The sequence below is a fragment of the Macaca thibetana genome, chromosome 12, assembly GCF_024542745.1.
Source record: "Macaca thibetana thibetana isolate TM-01 chromosome 12, ASM2454274v1, whole genome shotgun sequence".
Classification (NCBI taxonomy): domain Eukaryota; kingdom Metazoa; phylum Chordata; class Mammalia; order Primates; family Cercopithecidae; genus Macaca; species Macaca thibetana.
The window spans coordinates 121,479,805-121,500,080 of NC_065589.1; positions in this window are offsets into that span (position 1 = coordinate 121,479,805).

Genomic DNA, 20,276 nt, shown 5'->3' on the forward strand with positions numbered 1-20,276 from the left:
GGCTATATGCTTTCACTATGTTGTGCAAATATTCTAAAAAGACAGATCAAACTTATTCCTCCTGTCTAACTGAGGCTGTGTAGCCTTTAATTATCATCTCCCCATTCTTTCTATCTGCAGCCTCTGGTAACCACCATTCTAGTCTCTGCTTCTGTGAATTCAGTTGTTTTAGATTCCACATATAAGTGAAAACGTGCAGTGTTTATCTTTTTGTGTCTGTCTTATTTCACGTAACATAATATTCTCCAGTTTCGTCCATGTTGTTGCAAATGACAGAATTTCTTCCTTTCTTGAGGCCAAATAATATTCTCTTGTGTGTGTATATAATATTTTTTTTACTTATTCATTGCTGATGCATACTTACATTGATTCCATAACTTGACTGTTGTGTCTACTGCTGCAATAAACATGGGAGTGCAAATATTTCTTTGATATAGTGGTTTCAAATACTTCAGGTACAAACTCAGATACGGGATTGCTGGATCATATGGTAGTTCTGTTTTTAGTTTTTAGAGGAACTTTCCTACTGTCTTCCAAAATGGCTGTACTAATTTTCCTTAGCACCAACAGGTTACATGGGTTCCCTTTTCTCCACATCTTCACAAACACTTGATATCTTTTGACTTTTGATATTAGGCATTCTAGCAGTTGTAAGGTTATTGCACTGAGGTTTTAATTTACATCTTTCTAACTGTTAGAGATGTTGAGCATTTTTTAATATATCTCTTAGCCACTAGTATGTCTTCTTTTGAGAAATGTCTACTCAAGTCCCTTCCTTCTTAATCGAATTATTTTCTCTCTGTAGAGTTGTATTAGTTCTTTATATATTTTGAATACTAATCCTTCATCATAGGTGTGACTTGCAAAGCTTTTTCCTCTATCTGTAGGTTGCATTTTTACTCTTAATTGTTTCCTTTGATGTGAAGAAGCTTTTTATTTTGATGTGTTCCCATTATCTATGTTTGCTTTTTTTGTCTGTGGTTTTGAGGCCAAATAAAAGATATAATTGCCCAGACCAATGTTGTATGGCTTTTTTTCTGATATTTCCATTAGCAGTTTTATAGTTTCAGGTCTTATGTTTAAGTCTTTAACTTAATTTGAGTTTATTTTAGTGTATGGTGAGACATAAGGATTCAGTGTTACTTTTTTTGCATGTAGATACTCAGTTTTCCCAGCATTATGTATTTAAGAGACTGAATTATGAGAGAACTAATTTTACAGCTTGCCCATGTTTGAATCATTGCAGGTTTTAATCAGTCCCTCTGCCCGACATCTCCTTCCCTCCTGAAAGACACACTTTGTTTTTCCCAGTGGTTATGCTTCATTCCATATGTGCTTTAATTTCATTTCTTTAATTATTATGACTTTGAAATATGTGTGCTCTGTTTATTGTGACACTTCTGCACATATTATTTCCTGCTTTAAATTGCTCCTTTTTCTTTCGCTTGTATCCCTCTCCAAATTTTGGTCTATTTAATAAAAAAAAGTATGCCAGCGGTGAAGCTCTTATCTCTCACCTTCAAACCGGAACTTTTATTCTCCGTTGCATGATGTTGCAGCTGAGACTCAATACTACATTTCTCTTTTGCCAGTAGCTTCCTGTTTGGCTCTGCTAATAAAGGATGTGGAGATAGCCTGCTTCTAAATGTTCCTTAGAGGATCACACCATCCTTGCCTCTTCACATTGGGGGCCTCTCCATAACCTAAGTAGTGGTTCAATTCAATTTGCAGTTTTTCCAACATTTGTAGAACTAATGTAATTGTACCCCCTCAGAGACCACTCCCCATCATCTCAGGTCTTATGACATGAGACTTTTTGAAGACATCAGCCCCAACCTAGCCCATTTTTAGAAAGTTGAGCTGCAGTGGTGCAGGACCCTTACTCCAGGCTTCTGAAGTTAAATAATCCCAGCTTCTCTACTTTGTTTAATCAGACTATCCCCTTCCTAGACCTTGCTTGATAGAGAAATTGGTAATAGCAGTAGTCCTAGAGAATAGTCCCTTGAAGATGAGATTCAGGAATTGATTTAATGTTGAGCTAGGCAAACTATTTCTGTACAGAGCATGTAATAAGGTTACAATCCTAATTACTATTAACTACTCATGAGAAAAGAAATAGCCACTATGCAAACAGCTGGAGTGGTCAGTCTTGGCCCAAAGCCTATCTTTAGTGAAACCTGGTTAGTAGAAAGAGATCTAGACTGAAATCTGGAGACAGCCACTCCAGGCCTACTCTGCCGTAAACAAGGTATTTTCTCTGTCTATGGGGACATCACATGGCAGCACTCTTCAAATTCCTCCTCTCAAAAACAGGCCATTGAGATTGGTTATTTCAAATCTCTTCTCAATCTCTGTAATTCTATAAATGTAAGAATATTACATTTAAGTTCATTATGTTTCCTTGAGTAAAATTTGACATAAAAAAATAGTTGTGGCAATTGATTGCTAGAATGACAGCATAAAGAGATCCTCTGACCTGTTCTTCAGCCAAACTGATAAAAATCATCAAAAAATGCCTAAGTAGGCATCTTTTAGGCAGAGACTATAGTCTCTGCAAATGGTCCTGAGAGTAAACAGAAAATGAAACAAATGCCTGTTGAAAAAAATCTACTAAAATTCTATAAGAACAGGAAGAGTCTGTAGTATCTGATCCAAGACAAGAAAAAATTTAAAAACTTACAGATATGTGAAAATTGTAAAACAGCCTCCTAAATAACTATGGGTAAAAAAAAAAAAAAGAAATCAAAATGAAAGTAAAAAAGAAAACACCTTAAGGTAAATAAAAATGATGACCCAACCTTTCTAAACTTAGGAGATGCAGTTAAATGGCCTTCAGGGGAAAATTTATAGCTTAAAATGCCTACAGTAAAAAAGATGAAATATCTCAAATCAATTATCTGACATTCTATCTTAAGACACTGGAAAACCTCATTGTCTTACAACTAGACATAGAAGGAACATACCTAAAAATAATAAAGGTCATATATGACAAATCCACCACCAACATCATAAGGGATGAGGAAAAGCTAAAAGCATTCCTTCTAAGAACTGTAACAAGACAATGATGCCAACTTTCGCCACTTCTGTTCAACATACTACTGAAAGTCCTAGCAAGACTGATCAGGCAAGAGAAAGATATAAAGGGCATCTAAATTGGGAAAGAGAAAGTAAAACTATCTCTGTTTACCAGTGATATGATTGTAATCCTAGAAAACAATAAACTCCTCCAAAAGACTCCTAGATTTGATATATGAATTCAGTAAAGTCTCAGGTTACAAAATCAATGTACAAAAATCAGTATCACTGCTCTACACCAACATTGACCAACCTGGGAATAAAATCAAAACTTTATTCCTTTCACAACAACTGCTAATATATATATATAAATATACTTAACCAAGGGTAAAGAAACTCTACAAAGAGAAGTACAAAGCACTGCTGAAATAAATCAGAGATAACACAAACATATGAAAATATATCCCATGTTTATGGGTTGGAAGAATCAGTATCATGAAAATGACCATATTGCCCAAAGCAATCTGTAGATTCAATGCAATTCTTATTGAAATACCAATGCCATTTTTCAAAGAATTAGAAAAAAATTCTACAATTCATATGAAATCAGAAAGAGCCCAAATAAAGCAACACTTAACAAAACAAATCTAGAGGCATCACATTACCCAGCTTCAAAGTATAATACAAGACTATTGTAACCAAAACAGCATGGTACTTGTATAAAAGTAGATATGTAGACCAATGGAACAGAATAGAGAACCCAGAAATAAAGCCAAATACTTAAAACCAACTGATTTTTGGCAAAACATACAAAAACTTAAATTGAGGAAAGGAAACCATATTCAAAAAATGATCCTGGGAAAACTAGATAGCTATATGTAAAAGAATGAAATTGGATCCCTTTCTCTCACTATAAACAAAAAAACAACTCAAGATGGATCAAAGACTTAAATCTAAGACTGGAAACCTTAAACATTCTGGAAGAAAACTTAGAAGAAAGTATCTGGCCTATGCAAAGCATTTATGACTGAGACCCCAAAAGCAAATGCAACAAAAACAAAAATAAATAAATGGGACGTATTTAAACTAAAAAGCTTCTGTACAGCAAACTAAATAATCATCAGAGTAAACAGACAGCTTACAGAATGGGAAAAATACATTTGGAAACTGCATCTGACAAAAGACTTATACCTGCAAGGAACTGCAAGAATCTCCAAGGAACTCAAACAAAACAGCAAGAAAAAAAAATCCCATTAGAATGTGGACAAATTACATGACAGGAAAGCACTCCAAAGAGGATATCCAAATGGCCAGCAAACAAGAAAAGATGTTCAACATCACTAATCATCCAGGAAATGCAAATTAAATCCCCAATGAGATACCACCTTACTCCAACCAGAATGGGCATTATTTATTAAAAAGTCAAAAACAATAGATGTGGCATGGGGTGTAGTCAAAAGAGGATGGTTATATAATGATGTTGGGAGGATAAATTAGTACAGCCTTTATGGAGAAAAGTATGAAGATTTCTCAACCCAAACTATCTCTGCTATGTAATCTAGTAATCCCACTACTGGCTATTTACCCAAAGGAAAGTAAGTCATTATATCAAAAGACAATTGTACATGTATGTTTATCACAGCACTATTCACAACTGCAAAGATGTGAAACAAACTTAAATACTCATCAACCAATGAATGGATAAAGAAAAATGTGCTATGTTAATCAAAACAGTGTGATGCTGGCAAAAACACAGACATATAAAGCAATGAATAAAACTAAGAACCTAGAAATAAACTTTTACAACTTATTTTGACAAAAATGCCAGGAATATTCATTTAGGAAAATAATATTTTTCTCAACCAATGCTCCTGAAACAACTGAGTAGCCATATACAAATGAGTGAATTTGGACTTTTACTTTACATTATATAAAAATTAGCTCAAATGGATTAAAGAACAAAATATTAGAGCTAAAACTATACAACTATTTGAAAAAATTATGAGGGTTAATCAACATGACCTTCATTGGACAATGAATCCTTAGATATAAATACAAAAGCAGAAGAAACAAAAAAATAAATTGAACATCATCAAATTATAAACTTTGTGTTGTAAAGGATATTATCATGGAAGATAAATCACAACACACAGAATTTTTAAAAATTGCAAAATCACAGATTTGATAAAAAACATATCTAGAATATGTGAAAAACTCATACAACTGGTTGATCAAAAGATAATTCAACTTAAAAACATGCAAAAGATCTAAATACAGATTTGTCCCAAGAAGAAACAAATGACAAATAAATGCAGGAAAATATGTTTGACATTATTAGTCATCAGGGAAGTACGAATAAAACCCACAAAGGAATACCACTTCACACTCACTGTGGCTCCACTCACACTCCAATGTGGCTGGAATCAAAAGGTCAGATAATTACCACTATTGGGAAAGATGTGGACAAAGCAAAACTCTTATTGCTGGTGGAAACATGAACTGATATAGCCATTTTTGCAAGCTGTTGGCAATGTCTCAAAAAATTAAGTATCATTTCTGTATGAGCTAGCAATTCCACTCCCAGAGAACTCTCCTCCAATAAAAGTAAAACCATATGTCCATACTAAAACTTTTACACAAATTGTAATGAGTTATGAGTAATTGCTACAAGCTGGAAACAATCCAAATGTCCAGTAATGAACAGATTTTGAAAACATGGTATGTTCATGCAATATTATTTGGCTATAAAAGTGATGAAATACTGATCTATGTGACAGTTGGATACACCTTGAAAATGTTATGCTACATGAAAGAAGCCAGACACAAAAAGTCACCTACTGTATTATTCCATTACATGAAATGTCCAGGATAGACAACTTTAGAGCTAAGGAAAGTATGCTGCTGGTTGTTGAGTGGTAATATGGGGTGAGGTGATGAAAATGTTTTAAACTTTGACTGTGGTGATGGTTGCACATCTCTGTAAATATGCTGAAATATCATTGGATTATATACTTTAAATAGGTGAATTGTATGGCATGTGAAATACATCGCAATAAAGCTATTTAAAAAAAAACAGCTGTGTGGGGATCTAGGCAGGGACCTGAGTGAATGGAGTTACCTTAAATCACTGCACGTTCGATTAGCTAATGTGGCTAGTGTACACTTTGAATTCAAGTGACTTTTGCAGTTCACAAGAATCAAAGAGTGAAGGAGTTTAGAGTACCTAGGAAGTGTCAATTTGATCCACTAAAGCGGTATTTGATCTGGGTGGTGACTGATAGAGACAGAGGTTGGGCAAAGGAATGCCTCCTTTATAACTTACAACACTTCAAATAACTAATAGTATGGGCTTTTTGGGTTCTGTTGCATGAAATAAGGGACGTTGGTCCACTTAACTGGGCTGCAGACATCTGCAGGCTCAGGCACTCTTGGCCGAGGCCCGGCCAGAGGCTTTGTGACCTGCTGGAGGGCACACTGGTTGATGTTCTCATCTTTTCCTCATGTGGAGAAAACTGCCAGTGCCTCTGCTCTCACACCAGCTGAACTTTATCTGTAGTTACCCCCGTTATGTTTTAATAGACTGCAGTATTTGTGAGATCTTGTGAGCTGAGTCTTATTTCTCCCCAAGCATTAGATAAGCAAGACTGTCTACTTTGCTTCCCTTTCTGATTTGTGCCTCCACTGCCCTGGACATTTCCATTAACTCTGACTTATAAGACATCAACTGCTTTCCTCCAGGCTTAAATTTTCCTATAATCTAGGAATATTTGGGCAGTGGTTCCATTCTGGAAACCTAATTGGTGCATAAAATGCACCCTGAGTTCCTTTAACCAATCTCTGAGATATAAAGCAGTCTAGGAGTGGGGGTCAATAGGCCGAAGGACAGGGACTTGGCCTTAGTAATGGCCTCCGAAGTGCTCAGGAGAATCACTGGCTCATGCTAGGCTCTTAATGAATCATGAATGTGGTCACCAACAGAACTGAAATAGTATCTAATACTTGACAAGAAAAGGAAGGGGGATGTTCCGAGGCAAGCAGAGCAAATGTTAGCAGGATGCTGGAGTTCCACATCGCAGCTGCACCACCTCATCTATAGGTGAATGACTGTGGGACCCTTGGATGGAATTACCAAACAATTTCCATGCTAAACCGCTCACTGTGTTTACTTTATCTAAAACATCAGACTTACCTGTAGCTGCAGGGATCCATATATGAGAAATTCTACTTTGTGTTACGTCTTAGCATTAATTTCTTCTCCTGTTGTGGAGTCTTGGATTGTATCGCTTTGGTCATTTAAAAAATCAATCTATCCATGCATAAGAATGCTGACACTTTTTTAACCAAAATTGATTTTATAATTAAAGGACATGTGTTTTATCTCAGATGTATCCATTCTGGGAGAATAGCGTGTGGGGGTAAACTGAGACATGGTTGTTTTGGGGTTTCTTTTCCACCAAATAAATTACTATAAATGAGAAATTGATGAAGTGATTCATTAAGCATCAACTCTAAAATTCCAAATTTTCTCGGTGACCATAAATCCAAACCTCACATTCTATTTTCTAAGTTCTAATATAGGAGGGATGATCAAAATTACCTCCTTTAAGCTCTGGACTTCCAAGTCTCTACGACTCTGGCTTTGACAGGTAGTGCTATTTAGCAGTAAAGAATGCCCACTCTGGAGTTAGATATATGTTGAGTGAAGCTCTGGCTCCACTATTTCCTTGCTGAGTGAACTTGAGAAGTTGTCCCACTTTTCTGCATCTCAAGTGTTTCATCTCTCCTATGGAAGGACACATAGGACCGTCCGGATAAGGTGTGTGAATTAAATGGAGAATGAAGGTAAATCATTTAGCACAATTCCTGGCACATGTAAAAAAATCATTAAATGCCAGCTACCATTAGTATCATTTATAGAGAAAGTGTTGAAAAGGGCCTTTTACTTAACGTGTAAAATGTCATATGACTATCATAGACTGTGAGTAGTGGTAAGTCATGGGAAAGCTAATGAATAGATTTTAAAAACATGGTATGTTCATGCAGTGAAATAAAGTGCTCACATTTTGGGTTGAAATGCTAGTTTTAGCTATAGAAAATATTTATCACTAAATAAATTGCTTAATGTAAAATGCAGAAGAAAAATTTAAATAACATTTTAAAAAGGAGAATCTCACAGCCTATAGTATATCACTCTGAACATTTTGGTAAAATTTCTTCCAGCAGCCTCTTTCCATAATTTTGTGTTTTAAAATTTTTATTATACTTAATATGCAATTTTAAAATCCTGTGCTTTCACTTAATTCAGTTTTTTCCAAAATCTTCACATATATATGTATTTGGTAATGAACTGCTACATACATATATGGATATATATACACACTCACTATACATATACACACATACATATATACACATAAAATATATATACACACATATATATTCATAAACTATATATACATATATATATTATAACTGCTAGTGATTACTATAGATGGGAGAGCACAGGACATCGTGATTAATTAATGATTCTGACATTAAAATCAGGCAACCTGGGGTAAGATCCTGGCTCTGCAACTTTCTGCTAGTGAAGATTCATGACTTGTAACTCTCTGAAGTCCAGTCTTCTTAGACTAAGACGTGGATACTATAGTATTCTAAATTTGTAGGATTCATGGTATATTTAAATAAAATAGTAAAGTTAAAGCATTTAGAACAATGTACAATTGATAGAACTTTTTACATAAATAAGAGTCATTATTTTTATTATCAGGATTTAAATAGGCGTACCCTCTCCTACATATTTATGCCTCCTCCTCTCCCTCATGTGCTTTCAAACTAATTAACTGGCAACATGATGACTGTCTTGGCACATGATGCCTTTTCACAATTTAGACTTTTTTTTGAGGTCCCAAGAACTTTTCAAAACTCTGATACACCTTTTACGCATGTAAGACTACCATTTTACAATGGAGGAAGCAAAGACCCAACAATAGTTTTCCCAGTGTCACATAGCCAGTGTGACACACAAATGATAAGGTGTAATCTGGGACCTGAGCCTCTTGGCTCCCATTTTTTTCACTTATTCCATTTAGCCTTTCCTATATAGTCATTCCAGAAGGGCAGATGATTTTTCTTCATTTCCTGCATACTCATAACAATCCAACACATTCAGGAAAAAGATATTCACGTATGCACACAAATCTCTCACACCCACATAAATGAGTGAATGATGTATACACTTGCCAACTCCTTTCAGAGTAAGCACACCTTAAGCATTGAGATTTGAGGGAAAATGCTATGCTTCATTTTGTTATAGGGCCCAATGATAGCAGAAAACAAAGGAGGTCTGGATTAAATCGATGAGGAAAAGAAGGGACCCATCATGAAAGATGAGGAGAAAACAAAGTGAGCTATGTCTAAGAATCCAACCCACCCACTGGGTTTTATGTTTTTATTCAAACAACTGTTCAGTTTAGTTAAATAAGTCAATCCATCTGGATTTACAATGGAAATGATTTACTTCTCTTTGGTAGCCATCATATTGGCAGTATGTGATTAGAGGAATCCTCACAAGAGCTGGTAAATCCACAGTGACTGAAGATGTCAGTACAAGAAGTCTGTACAAGAAATCTGTTAGAAATCAGAACCTAGAGAACAGGCTAACCCTCGTGGTGGAGTGGTCAGTATCAGACATTTATCCAACCATTCTCAATGATGAAGCCTCCTGCAAGGGTCCCGTGACTAGTTGGCTATTTTTTCCTAGCAAAGCAGCCACATGGGAAGATCAAATTAAAATCCTATGGCTACAGAAAGAAGGCACCTGAGTGGCAGATTCCATACTGTCAACAAATGTCTACTCATCTCAACTTTTTTCCCCACCAAGTCATATATTTTCTAATTACAAGTGTTTGATTGCCTTAAGTGATTGATTCAGTTTCATATGCAATACTTATCAGAGCAGTCATAAGATCATGTTAATCTTACAATTTCAGCATTCTATTCCTGGACATGGGGCGGGATAGAGATGGCCAAAACTGTGATAGCAGAGCAAATTGTCAATATTATCTTATGCTGAATGAAGGTAAATTTTCTCAACCTCTAAAAGAAAAACTCAATTAGCCTCCTTCCAAAATGGTGCAAATATCAAATAAAATGTAATAAGTAAACATCCCTGATACACAGTACATATTAAAAATATTAAAGTAGATGAGTATTAAATTCCTTTGAGGAAATAAAAATGATTCTAAGACTTATAAGAAGTTATTTTAATACCTCGAAACCAAACTAATTACATTTGAAACTGTATTAGTAATAATAATAATTTTTGAACACTTACTAGATGGTAGGCATTGCTTTAAGTGTTTTACAAGCATTATCACTTTTACTCTTCACAACCACCCAAAAATACTCAGAGGCAGGTGTTATGCTTATTCTCATCTTCAGACAACAAAGTTGTAGCACATATAGGTTCTTTAACTTGCCCAACACTACACAGTCCTCAGGGACAGAGCCACAGTTACAACTTAGGCATCATACTCCACGGGGTATCCTCCTACTCACCTTGCCATTGGTGTCAATCAGGATGAATAAGTTATGCTGCAGTAACAGTTAGGCTCAAAATCTTAGTGGATTAAAGGAAGAAGTCTTTCTTGTTCACATTATATGTGAATTTCAGGGCACGCAGGAGTCTGCTCCACAATTGCCTCACACACGAGGCCTCTACCATCTTTAACTAATCGAGATATGGATGTTGGAAATCGAACAGTGACTTTAATGCTACCCAGATATGCTAAATATCATGTCAGCTCACGTTTCAGTAACCCAAGCAAGTCACATGGCCATGCCCACCTTCAGGGCAGTGGCAAATATAATTCACCCTGTCTCTGGATGAGACTAACTGAAATAATGAAGAGCCCTACTGAGTTCAACACTAGGCTTAAAACACACGTACACAAATATTGGCATTCATCCATAAGTACACAAACAAACCAATTCCAAAGCTCTGTGTATATTGTGCCAGCACAGAGAAGCAAGCTGAAAAATGATATTTCCTTCCTTCTTTCTTTCCTTCCCTCCTTCCTTCCTTCCTTCCTTCCTTCCTTCCTTCCTTCCTTCCTTCCTTCCTTCCTTCCTTCCTTCCTCCCTCCCTCCCTCCCTCCCTCCCTCCCTCCCTCCCTCCCTTCCTTCCTCCCTCCCTCCCTCCCTCCCTCCCTCCCTTCCTTCCTTCCTTCCTTCCTTCCTTCCTTCCTTCCTTCCTTCCTTCCTTCCTTCCTAACAAATTGATCTTTACTGAGAATCAATTTTGTGATAATGACTCTAAGGACTATATGGTAAATTACTGATACAACATGCCTTTTTTCTCTAAACTTCAATTTGGACATGTAGCAAGTAAAATCCCAATAGTATGATGTAGAGTTAACTCTAACATCACATTTTGATAGTCAAATTAGACTGTGGCCTGTCAGCCAAATCCTACTAAGGAGCATTATAAATGTATTTTTCCATTTCATCTACAGATATTCAGATATACTAAAATAACTGGATACATTTGTCCAATTTTCATCCAAATAGAATGGTTAGATTGATCTTCCTCTAGCTTATTTAGAAAGCAATATAATTATATGTAAAGTCCATGATGTATCATCTTCATGTAAACCAGGTGTCAGTTGCTCCATGAGTCCAGGCTGTCAGTCTGTCCTTTAACTTTTTTTTGAGGGGGTGGTGGGGTGGGGGACAGAGTTTCACTCTCTCGCAGGCTGGAGTGCAGTGGTGCAATCTTGGTGTATTGCAACCTCCACCTCCAGGGTTCAAGTGATTCTGGTGCTTCTGCCTGCCGAGTGGCCGGGATTACAGGTCCATGCCACCACGCCTGGCTAATTTTTGTATTTTTAGTAGAGAAGGGGTTTCACCATGTTGCCCAGGCTGGTCATGGGAGTCCACCCTCCTCGGACTCCCAAAGTGCTGAGATTACAGGCACAAACCACCGCGCCTGGCCCCTTTAACATTTTTACTGTCTCACCTTAGGTTCTGTGAAAAATCCAGCACACCACTGAATATTTCACGGGATTAGCAGAGAAGAGATAAATTCTTACATTCCTTGAGGAAACTTCTTTTTCCAAATTTCTACTTTAGATTTTTTTTCTTTCTTTTGTTTCATTTTATTCATGAGAGGTCTGTAAGCCCTAAGATAGTAACTGACTCGTTTTCCACGATCCATCTCGAACTCTGCTCTTCAACACTCAGGAGCGTTCTAGACTTTTATTGAAAATTTATGTTAAAAATAAGAATTGAGGATAATCTGGAGCCCATCAAAAAACAGTATTTTTTGTATTTGTTGGATTATTTTTGTTTTCATTTTTATTTTAGGCACTGTAGATCAGAGCTGTATCAGGAAACATAATGCATAGCTAAATCGTGGACCTCAGTGTTCTTGAGAACTTTCTGGCCATTCTAATTTCTATGAATTCCTGTGCACTAGCCATCCCTGCATGCACAGCACTGATTGACACCTGATGTCATTGGATTGCTTCTTCCTTTTTTTCCTCTCCATCTAGCTATTATCTTTACCTCACCGCTGTCCCTTCCTAAACCCTGTCTGTGAAATAGAGAAATCAAGCCCCATCTCAGTTTCAGTGTCTCCACCTAGACCATGTGCTAAATAACCCTGACTTCCCTTCATTACATAGCTTTTCAGGGCATTTTCCTAAACAAGATCCCAAATACTTTGTAAAGGAATTAAGCTCTTGCCTAGCAGTTAGAAGGGGATACAGTCATCTTTGACTTTATATAGGTTTTAAATAGTTGAATGGTGATTGAAGACAATGAAACTAAGACTTAGAGCCAAGTTTTCAAATTTTTTTGAGAAACTCTGAAACATAAAGGAATATATTATATCATGTAGAAACAAAACAAAATTTGACTCTTGCAATACATAATGAACTCTGATTTTTTTTTTTTTTTTTTTTTTGACAGAGTCTCACTCTGTCGGCCAGGCTGGAATGCAGTAGCATGATCTTGGCTCACTGCAACCTCCACCTCCCCAGTTCAAGCGATTCTCTTCCCTCAGCCTCCCGAGTAGCTGGGACTACAGGCACCTGCCACCACACCCGGCTAATTTTTTTGTATTTTTTTTTTTTTTAGTAGAGAAGGAGTTTCACCATGTTAGCCAGGATGGTCTAGATCTCCTGACCTCATGATCCCCCTGCCTCAGCCTCCCAAAGTGCTCAGATTACAGGCGTGAGCCACCATGCCCGGCCGATATTTTCTATTATATTTCAGTTTTCATATATTTCTGTGAACATTACATTGATTCTACACCACTAATGAGTTATGATCTGCAGTTTGGGAAACACTGGCTTTAGGAGACTCAGTAAATTCTCTGAAATCCTAAAGCTACTCTGTATTGAATACAGAATTCCAAACCTAGTTTGTCCAAATTCAACACTTATCCAAAAACTATTAATAACATTAAAAAAAGTATTTTCTCCAGAGGATGAACAATGTATTCATGGAAATCTGTAGGAGTTCTAAGGAAAGCAGTTCACAGAGAATTAAAGAGCTTTCACCTTTTACCCAGAATTGCTCATGCCTGCCTGGGAGGTGACTGGATTCTCATTGAAATGGGAATGCAGTCAGACAGCTGACTTTGAAGATGTTTTGCACAACTGCTGTTTTAAAGCATATTTATGAAGCTTAACACTGTCATTAGAACTGTGATCCTTGCACCGTGGTGATATTGTAGCTCATTAGGGCCACGCAAGTTTTAATAAAAAGGGAAAGAACTACATGATTTACTTAATGTGGCAAGTGTAGTGCTATGTCAAGTACATTGAGCATTTTTTTCTTTCTCTCCATTAGAACTATACCAATCTTGAATCAAGTTCACACACACATATACACAACTACTTCACAACCCCTGAAATATTAAATATAAAGATATTTTATCCTAAATCTCCAAAAGCCAAATGGAAAAGTTATGGCAAAAAATTAAAATTGGTAAGAAGAACTAAGGCAGAAGGAGAATAAGGTGAAAGTATCTAGAAGGAAAATAATAAATAGAAAAATGGAAATCACTTCCGTGTCTTGCCCACACTAAGAGCTGCTTCCAGCCATGGCTCCCACACTGATGGAGGAAGCACTTGCTTATGGAGATGGATTAGGAGAAGGACTGCAGCTTCATCCAGGCATCTCTCATTGCACTGTCACTGGAATATGAAGAGCCACCTTCAGTGGCTTCCTCCCTTAGGTTGGACATTGCCTGACTGAGAGAGAGGATGGTGCTGAAGTCACAAAAGGTCTCTACTGTACCAGTGGACTTGAGGCAGCATGAGTACCATTTGGCAAGAATGGGGTAGCAGATGGTATAAGTGAGAGGATGTGAAGTAAATCCTATATATTCCATAATAGTTCTAATGTCAAAAGTAGCCTTTTCTGTTTCCATTTTTTCTCTTCACAATAAAACAAGAGAAACAGGCCATCTCACATGACTCCTCAACTAATGTTTGAATTTATTCTTCCACATTATTCCCAAGCAAGTATTAAACTATATGTGATGAACAACCCACAGTGTTTAAAAAATCAATCCCTTGTGGACTGATACTTTTATTAAACAAAAAACAGCCTGGATATTGTTTCATCTCAACTTTTATAAATTTTCTAAGTGCTTTTCTTACATTCTCTACTTATCTTAGACTGACAAAAAGGCAGAGCACTGGCATAACTTTATGTTTGAATACCCCAGTGTTACTATAAAGAGTAACTACCTTGAGACAATTGATTGAATTTTCTAAGCATTTTCTGACAGTGAAAACAGTGAGTCAGTTGTTCATCTGGGTGATGAAGATACAAAGGTGATAGGATAGTTACTCTGGGATCTATGTGTGGAGAGGCTCTCAGCCCAGCTCAGAAAGCTGAAGCCTTCCCAAAGACAGAGTCCAAAGCAGAGCCTTGAAGGGAGAATTTGAACAAGTACTCAGAGAACTATGAGGAGTTTGGCATACAGAAGCTTGAAGTGTTCTTGCTCACGCGCGTGCTCTCTCTCCCTTTTCTATCTGATACAGATCCATGTTGGTCTTTCTCTTGCTTCTCCTTATCAGTTCTAGTTATACTTGTGGGGACTAATATCAGTTAGGAACTCTGTTGTCATCAATGGACAGAAGGAAAGAAAGAAGGAAGAAGGAAAAGAAAGGAGGAAAGGAAGGAAGAGAGGGAAGGAGGGAGGAAGGGTGGAAGGAAAACAGGAAAGGAAGAAGGAAGGGAAGGAAGGGGAATATGAAAAGAAAGAAAAAAAACAGGAAAGGAGAAAGGAAGATAGGAAGGGGAAAGAGAAGGAGAGAGGGAGGGAGGAAGAAAGGGAAGGAAATAATCTTAAATTATCTAGAAAAAAAAAAAAAGGTTAAGAGAATTGTTTCAAATCTCAAAGAAAGGTCAATGGTTTCCATTCCCAGAGTCTCCAGCCAGCGTCTCATTGGTGTCACTGGGTAGGTTCTCCTATTCAAATCCCTGAGGCAGAGCACCCTGAGCTGTTCACGCAACCAGAGCCTCTCACATTCTATGTCTGCAGCCATGTCTCCAGGGACTTCCCCCTAAACCACATGGCTGCTAATTAAGAAGAGTAAAATTTTGAATACATCAGGGTACATTCTGCAAAAAAGATACGTTCAGGGGTGGGAGGCAGGTGGAGGACAGGTCTGTGGATGTCAGTTGACCTCACACAATATTCTAGCCCCTTATACATAGCAAGATGACAAATATTTAAAGCACGCTTTGAGTACTTTTTTGGAGTTAAACAAATCATTTAAAAGTATATACTTGGCATACGTAATTTCAGGTTCACCCAATATCTCAGTATTGTATTTGGAATAAAAAAGTCAGAATATTCCATTAAAAGAAGAGGAAAAACTGAAAAATGAAAACTTTTCAGTGAATTGCCAGTGACTCTTAGAATCAAGTTAAAAGTTATAATATGACCCAAAAGGTCCCACAGGACCCAGTCCTTACCCCCACATCCAGACCATCCCCTGTTACACTATCTCCCGTGCCTCTAGTTCAAAATGTTATCCAAATGTCCGAGGTTCACTCTAGGTCCTGTTGCTCACTGCACAGAAAGCCAATCACTGAGACAATGAGTATTGCCAAGAAAGAAGGCTGTTTATTCTCATGACAGTGGCCAGAGAGATGGGAGCCTAGTCTCAAATCTGTCTCTCACAACTGACTAAAATTGAGGGTTTATATAGCAGGGAAGTAATGAGGCTACACAGGAAAACAGGACTTAGGGAGGGTTAAGGAAGTAATCACGAGGAATGAGGGGTAGCATCCCACTGTCTGCATGTGACGACCTGATAAGTTTCAATAAGTTTCAGTTCCTTGCCTGAGGGTTGGTTTCCTGAGGAAGTAACTCAAGTAAGACCAACGTAAGTTTCAAGTTTTAAGACAGGGAGGGTAAATTTCTACATTCATACAAAACACCATAAACATCATTTCTATGAGTCAGTTGGGCTGGTTTCAAGAACATTCCCACTATGCTGACCTCACCCTCCCTCGTGGCTGAGCAAGTCCACCTTCTTCCCTACCCTGGATCTTTGAACATGTATCTTTCTCTGCTTAGCACACTCCTTGCTGCATCCCAATCAGCTGCATCCCAATTGCCCAATCAGCTCCATGCCTTCACTGCACCTAGTTTGTCTTTGGAGTCTCAGATTCAATGCCACTTCTATAGATGGTGCCTCCCTATCTTCAGCCTATGTTACATATTCAGAGTAAATATCAACACTGTGTCCCCTTGTTTTACTTACTTCTCTTTTAAAGCAGTGACAAAGATTACTGTAACCTAGTTTGGTGATTTCTGACTTCCCTAGTAGGAGGAAAGCTGTATGAGAATAGAAAATGTTTCTCTTTGGTCTTCCTGGGCACAGTGCAGTGCTTCTGCCTATTAGGTATTCAACAAATATTTACAAATGAACTTTTGAATTCTTCCACTAAGATTAATAATAAGTGAAATGTTCTGGGTACTTACTACATAGTAAGTTAAAGCCAAATGACCATGAAAAAGGTAAGGCAGGAATAGGTTAGGTGACTTGCCCAAGGTAACACAGCTTAGCAAGCAGCAGAGCTGGGATCTGAATCTGAGCAGTAGAACCATGGCATGCCACATGTTCCTACCATGCTCTACTAACACTCAGTAATTAACTGCAATGAAAACATAATGCCGTCTAAAAACTAGTGCTATTTATCTTTGCCTCCCACCTTGGACTTAAGTTTCTTTGACTCCCACATTGTTCCAATTAACTTAAATTTTCCAGAGCCTTTACTGAGAAGGGAAGGGTTGCAGGGGGTTGGATAAGAAAATTGGAAACTCATGTCTTGGAATGCGTTGGACAATGAATTCACCTATAAATATAGCAGTCTGTAATTATCTGGGATCTCAGAACTTTGAATGTAGGATAACATCTATGAGAAAGTCAGCTCTGTGACACTCCATTTTGGGGAGATAGGAAGCCAAGGTTGTGCCATTTCTGGTTCTGACAGTATGAAAACCTAAAGATATGGTGGGACTTTCATCTCTCAATACCACCCGATATTATTATGACTAGCTTTCAGGTTGAGAACAACGTGCCCATTTGATCTCATTGGAAAATATCGTTCACAAGTAGCGCTGGTAGCCCCTAATACCACAGATCAGATGCTAAAGCTGGACTTTTTAAATCAATAAATCGTTATGGAAGCTAGAGAGAGACCCATGGCTGTGACAGAGGTAGCAGAGTATATATATACGTGGGGAAGGAATTTTCAAAAATTCTCTCATCTGCAGGAAATATAATTTACCTTAGATAAAAGAAACGTCCGGACTGGGCAACATGGCAAAACCGCACTACTACAACAAAAATACAAAAAAAAAAAAAAATTTGCTGGGTGTGGTGGTGCGTAGTCCTAGTCCCAGCTACTCAGGAGGCTGAGGTGGAGGATCACTGAGTCTGGGAAGTCAAGTCTACAAGTCAATGCACTCCAGCTTGGATGAACAGAGTAAGACCCTATCTCAAAAGAGAAACAAGAAAAAAGAAAGGTTTTGTTTAGGAAACATCTTGGTAAGCTGACTGGGAAGAAAGAGAGAAGCCTGAAAGTTTGAATGTTGATAGGAACCAAGTAAGGATAGAGAAAGCCCAAGGGCTCTTCGGAGCAACGATGACAGCCTTGGCTCTGCTCTGTAGCGAGGCAGAGGGGCCTGAGAGACAAGGCCGAGTGGGAAGCATTTGTAAGTTGGGGGAGGGATGGGAATTTGAAGCTGGAGACGTCCATCAGAAGAAGTAAGCAACAAAAGCCCAAGTGGAAGACTGGCCAAGGAACATTTTAAACCAGAGGATGTTTAACATTCAATCTGGAGCAGTTTTGTGTGGTGGTGATGTGACTCCTGCCACTCTCCATTCCACCTCATCTCACTTCCAGTGGAATCCACTGTACCCATATCAGCTATAGTGAGGGCTCGTTTTTACTTTTGTTTTATCTTGTATGAAATATGAAGAGACATTTGCCTGCCTGGAGTGAGGTGGAGCAGGAAGAAACAGCCCATACAAGACAGCAAGACGTAAAGAAATTTAATCCCTAGAAAGTAGGGAGCTTGAGTCTCAGGAGACCCCATTAGGTTGCCAACTGGGATTCTAAGAAATCCTGGAGAAGAGTTTAGAATTCTTTAGGACTTGAGAGTAGTCCACCTGATCCTATGTAAGTCTCAAATCACTGGGTTACACGCACACTGATCTCTGCCTCTAAAAATCACACTCATATTAAAGGTGGTTTTATGTTTGTTTACATTTAATTGTCCTATCTGCCTGAAGGTACTAAAGATATTTTATTCACAAAAAGGGTTTTCAGGGCTTGGAGGGAGGCACTGTATTACTGCACTTTGGTGTGCATGTGAAATGCTGAACCTTGGTGAAATCAGTAAAACTCTGTTGTAAATGGAAGTGTTAACTCAGCCATTCTCTACCAATATGCTGACTACTGAAGAATATTTTTAATTATACACATTTAATTTTTATTCCTGTGTGTTTCCTCTGCTCATAATTTATTAGCTTAAAATATACCTTAAAATAGAACATCAGTATATAGGTAAGACTCAAATTATGTTACTTCTCCATAATAGTTAGCTAGTATTTATAGTGTGCTTACTATCTTCCTGGCACTATGCTAGTCCCTTTACACACCTTATCTGATTTAAATCTTAAATAGTCCATCCCAGTTTCCAGTTTATGGCTGAGTACTCTGGGGCTCAGTATTTTGAAGCAATTGGCAGAGTGGCACAGCTGTTAGAAGAGAGAAATAAATTTGGATCTAAGTACCTCTGTCTCTAGGCACCATTTACTATTCACTAACTACATCTCAAGATAATCTAAAAATAAATTTAAAAATATGAGAACCTAAAAGCACAACTTGGGTAACTGGTCTTGAAAAAAAAAAGATAAGGCTTAGTCTCATTCAGTACTTAGAGGATTGGTGTCTGGGAGGTCCTCCAGATATCCAAGAGGCTAAGGTTTTTTGTTTGTTTGTTTGTTTTTTAACCAACACAACTTAAAGCTAAATACACCAAGAAAGAAAAGCAACTTGAAAGTTTTTCTTTTTGGGGAAAACTAGGAAGTTGGAAAATATCTCTAATTCAAGTTATTTTTTAATTACATCTGCCTTCCATCCTTGCGGCAAACTTGGATAAACTTTACCATAGGCCATTTTCATTTCTGAATATATTGTGTTCTATCATAGTAGAATGAGATTTTAAATGCTATATTTTCTTAGAAGGAAAAAGAATGGAAGAAAGAAAAGGAAGGAAGGAATGAAGGAAGGAAGGAAGAATCAGAAAGAAAATACTACAGACAAAACACACTTTTAATATTAATATTGAACAGTGGAATTAGCAAAGCAAGTATTAGGTTGCCATCATGCATTCATTATAAAAAATACAAATTTCAGGCTGGGCACGGTGGCTCATGCCTATAATCCCAGCACTTAGGGAGACTGAGGTGGGTGGATCACGAGGTCAGGAGATCAAGACCATCCTGGCTAACATGGTGAAACTCTGTCTCTACTAAAAATACAAAAGCAAAATTAGCCGGGAGTGGTGGCAGGCACCTGTAGTCCCAGCTACTCGGGAGGCTGAGGCAGGAGAATGGCGTGAACCCGGGAGGCAGAGCTTGCAGTGAGCCGAGATCGCGCCACTGCACTCCAGCCTGGGCAACAGAACGAGACTCTGTCTCAAAAAAAAAAAAAAATTT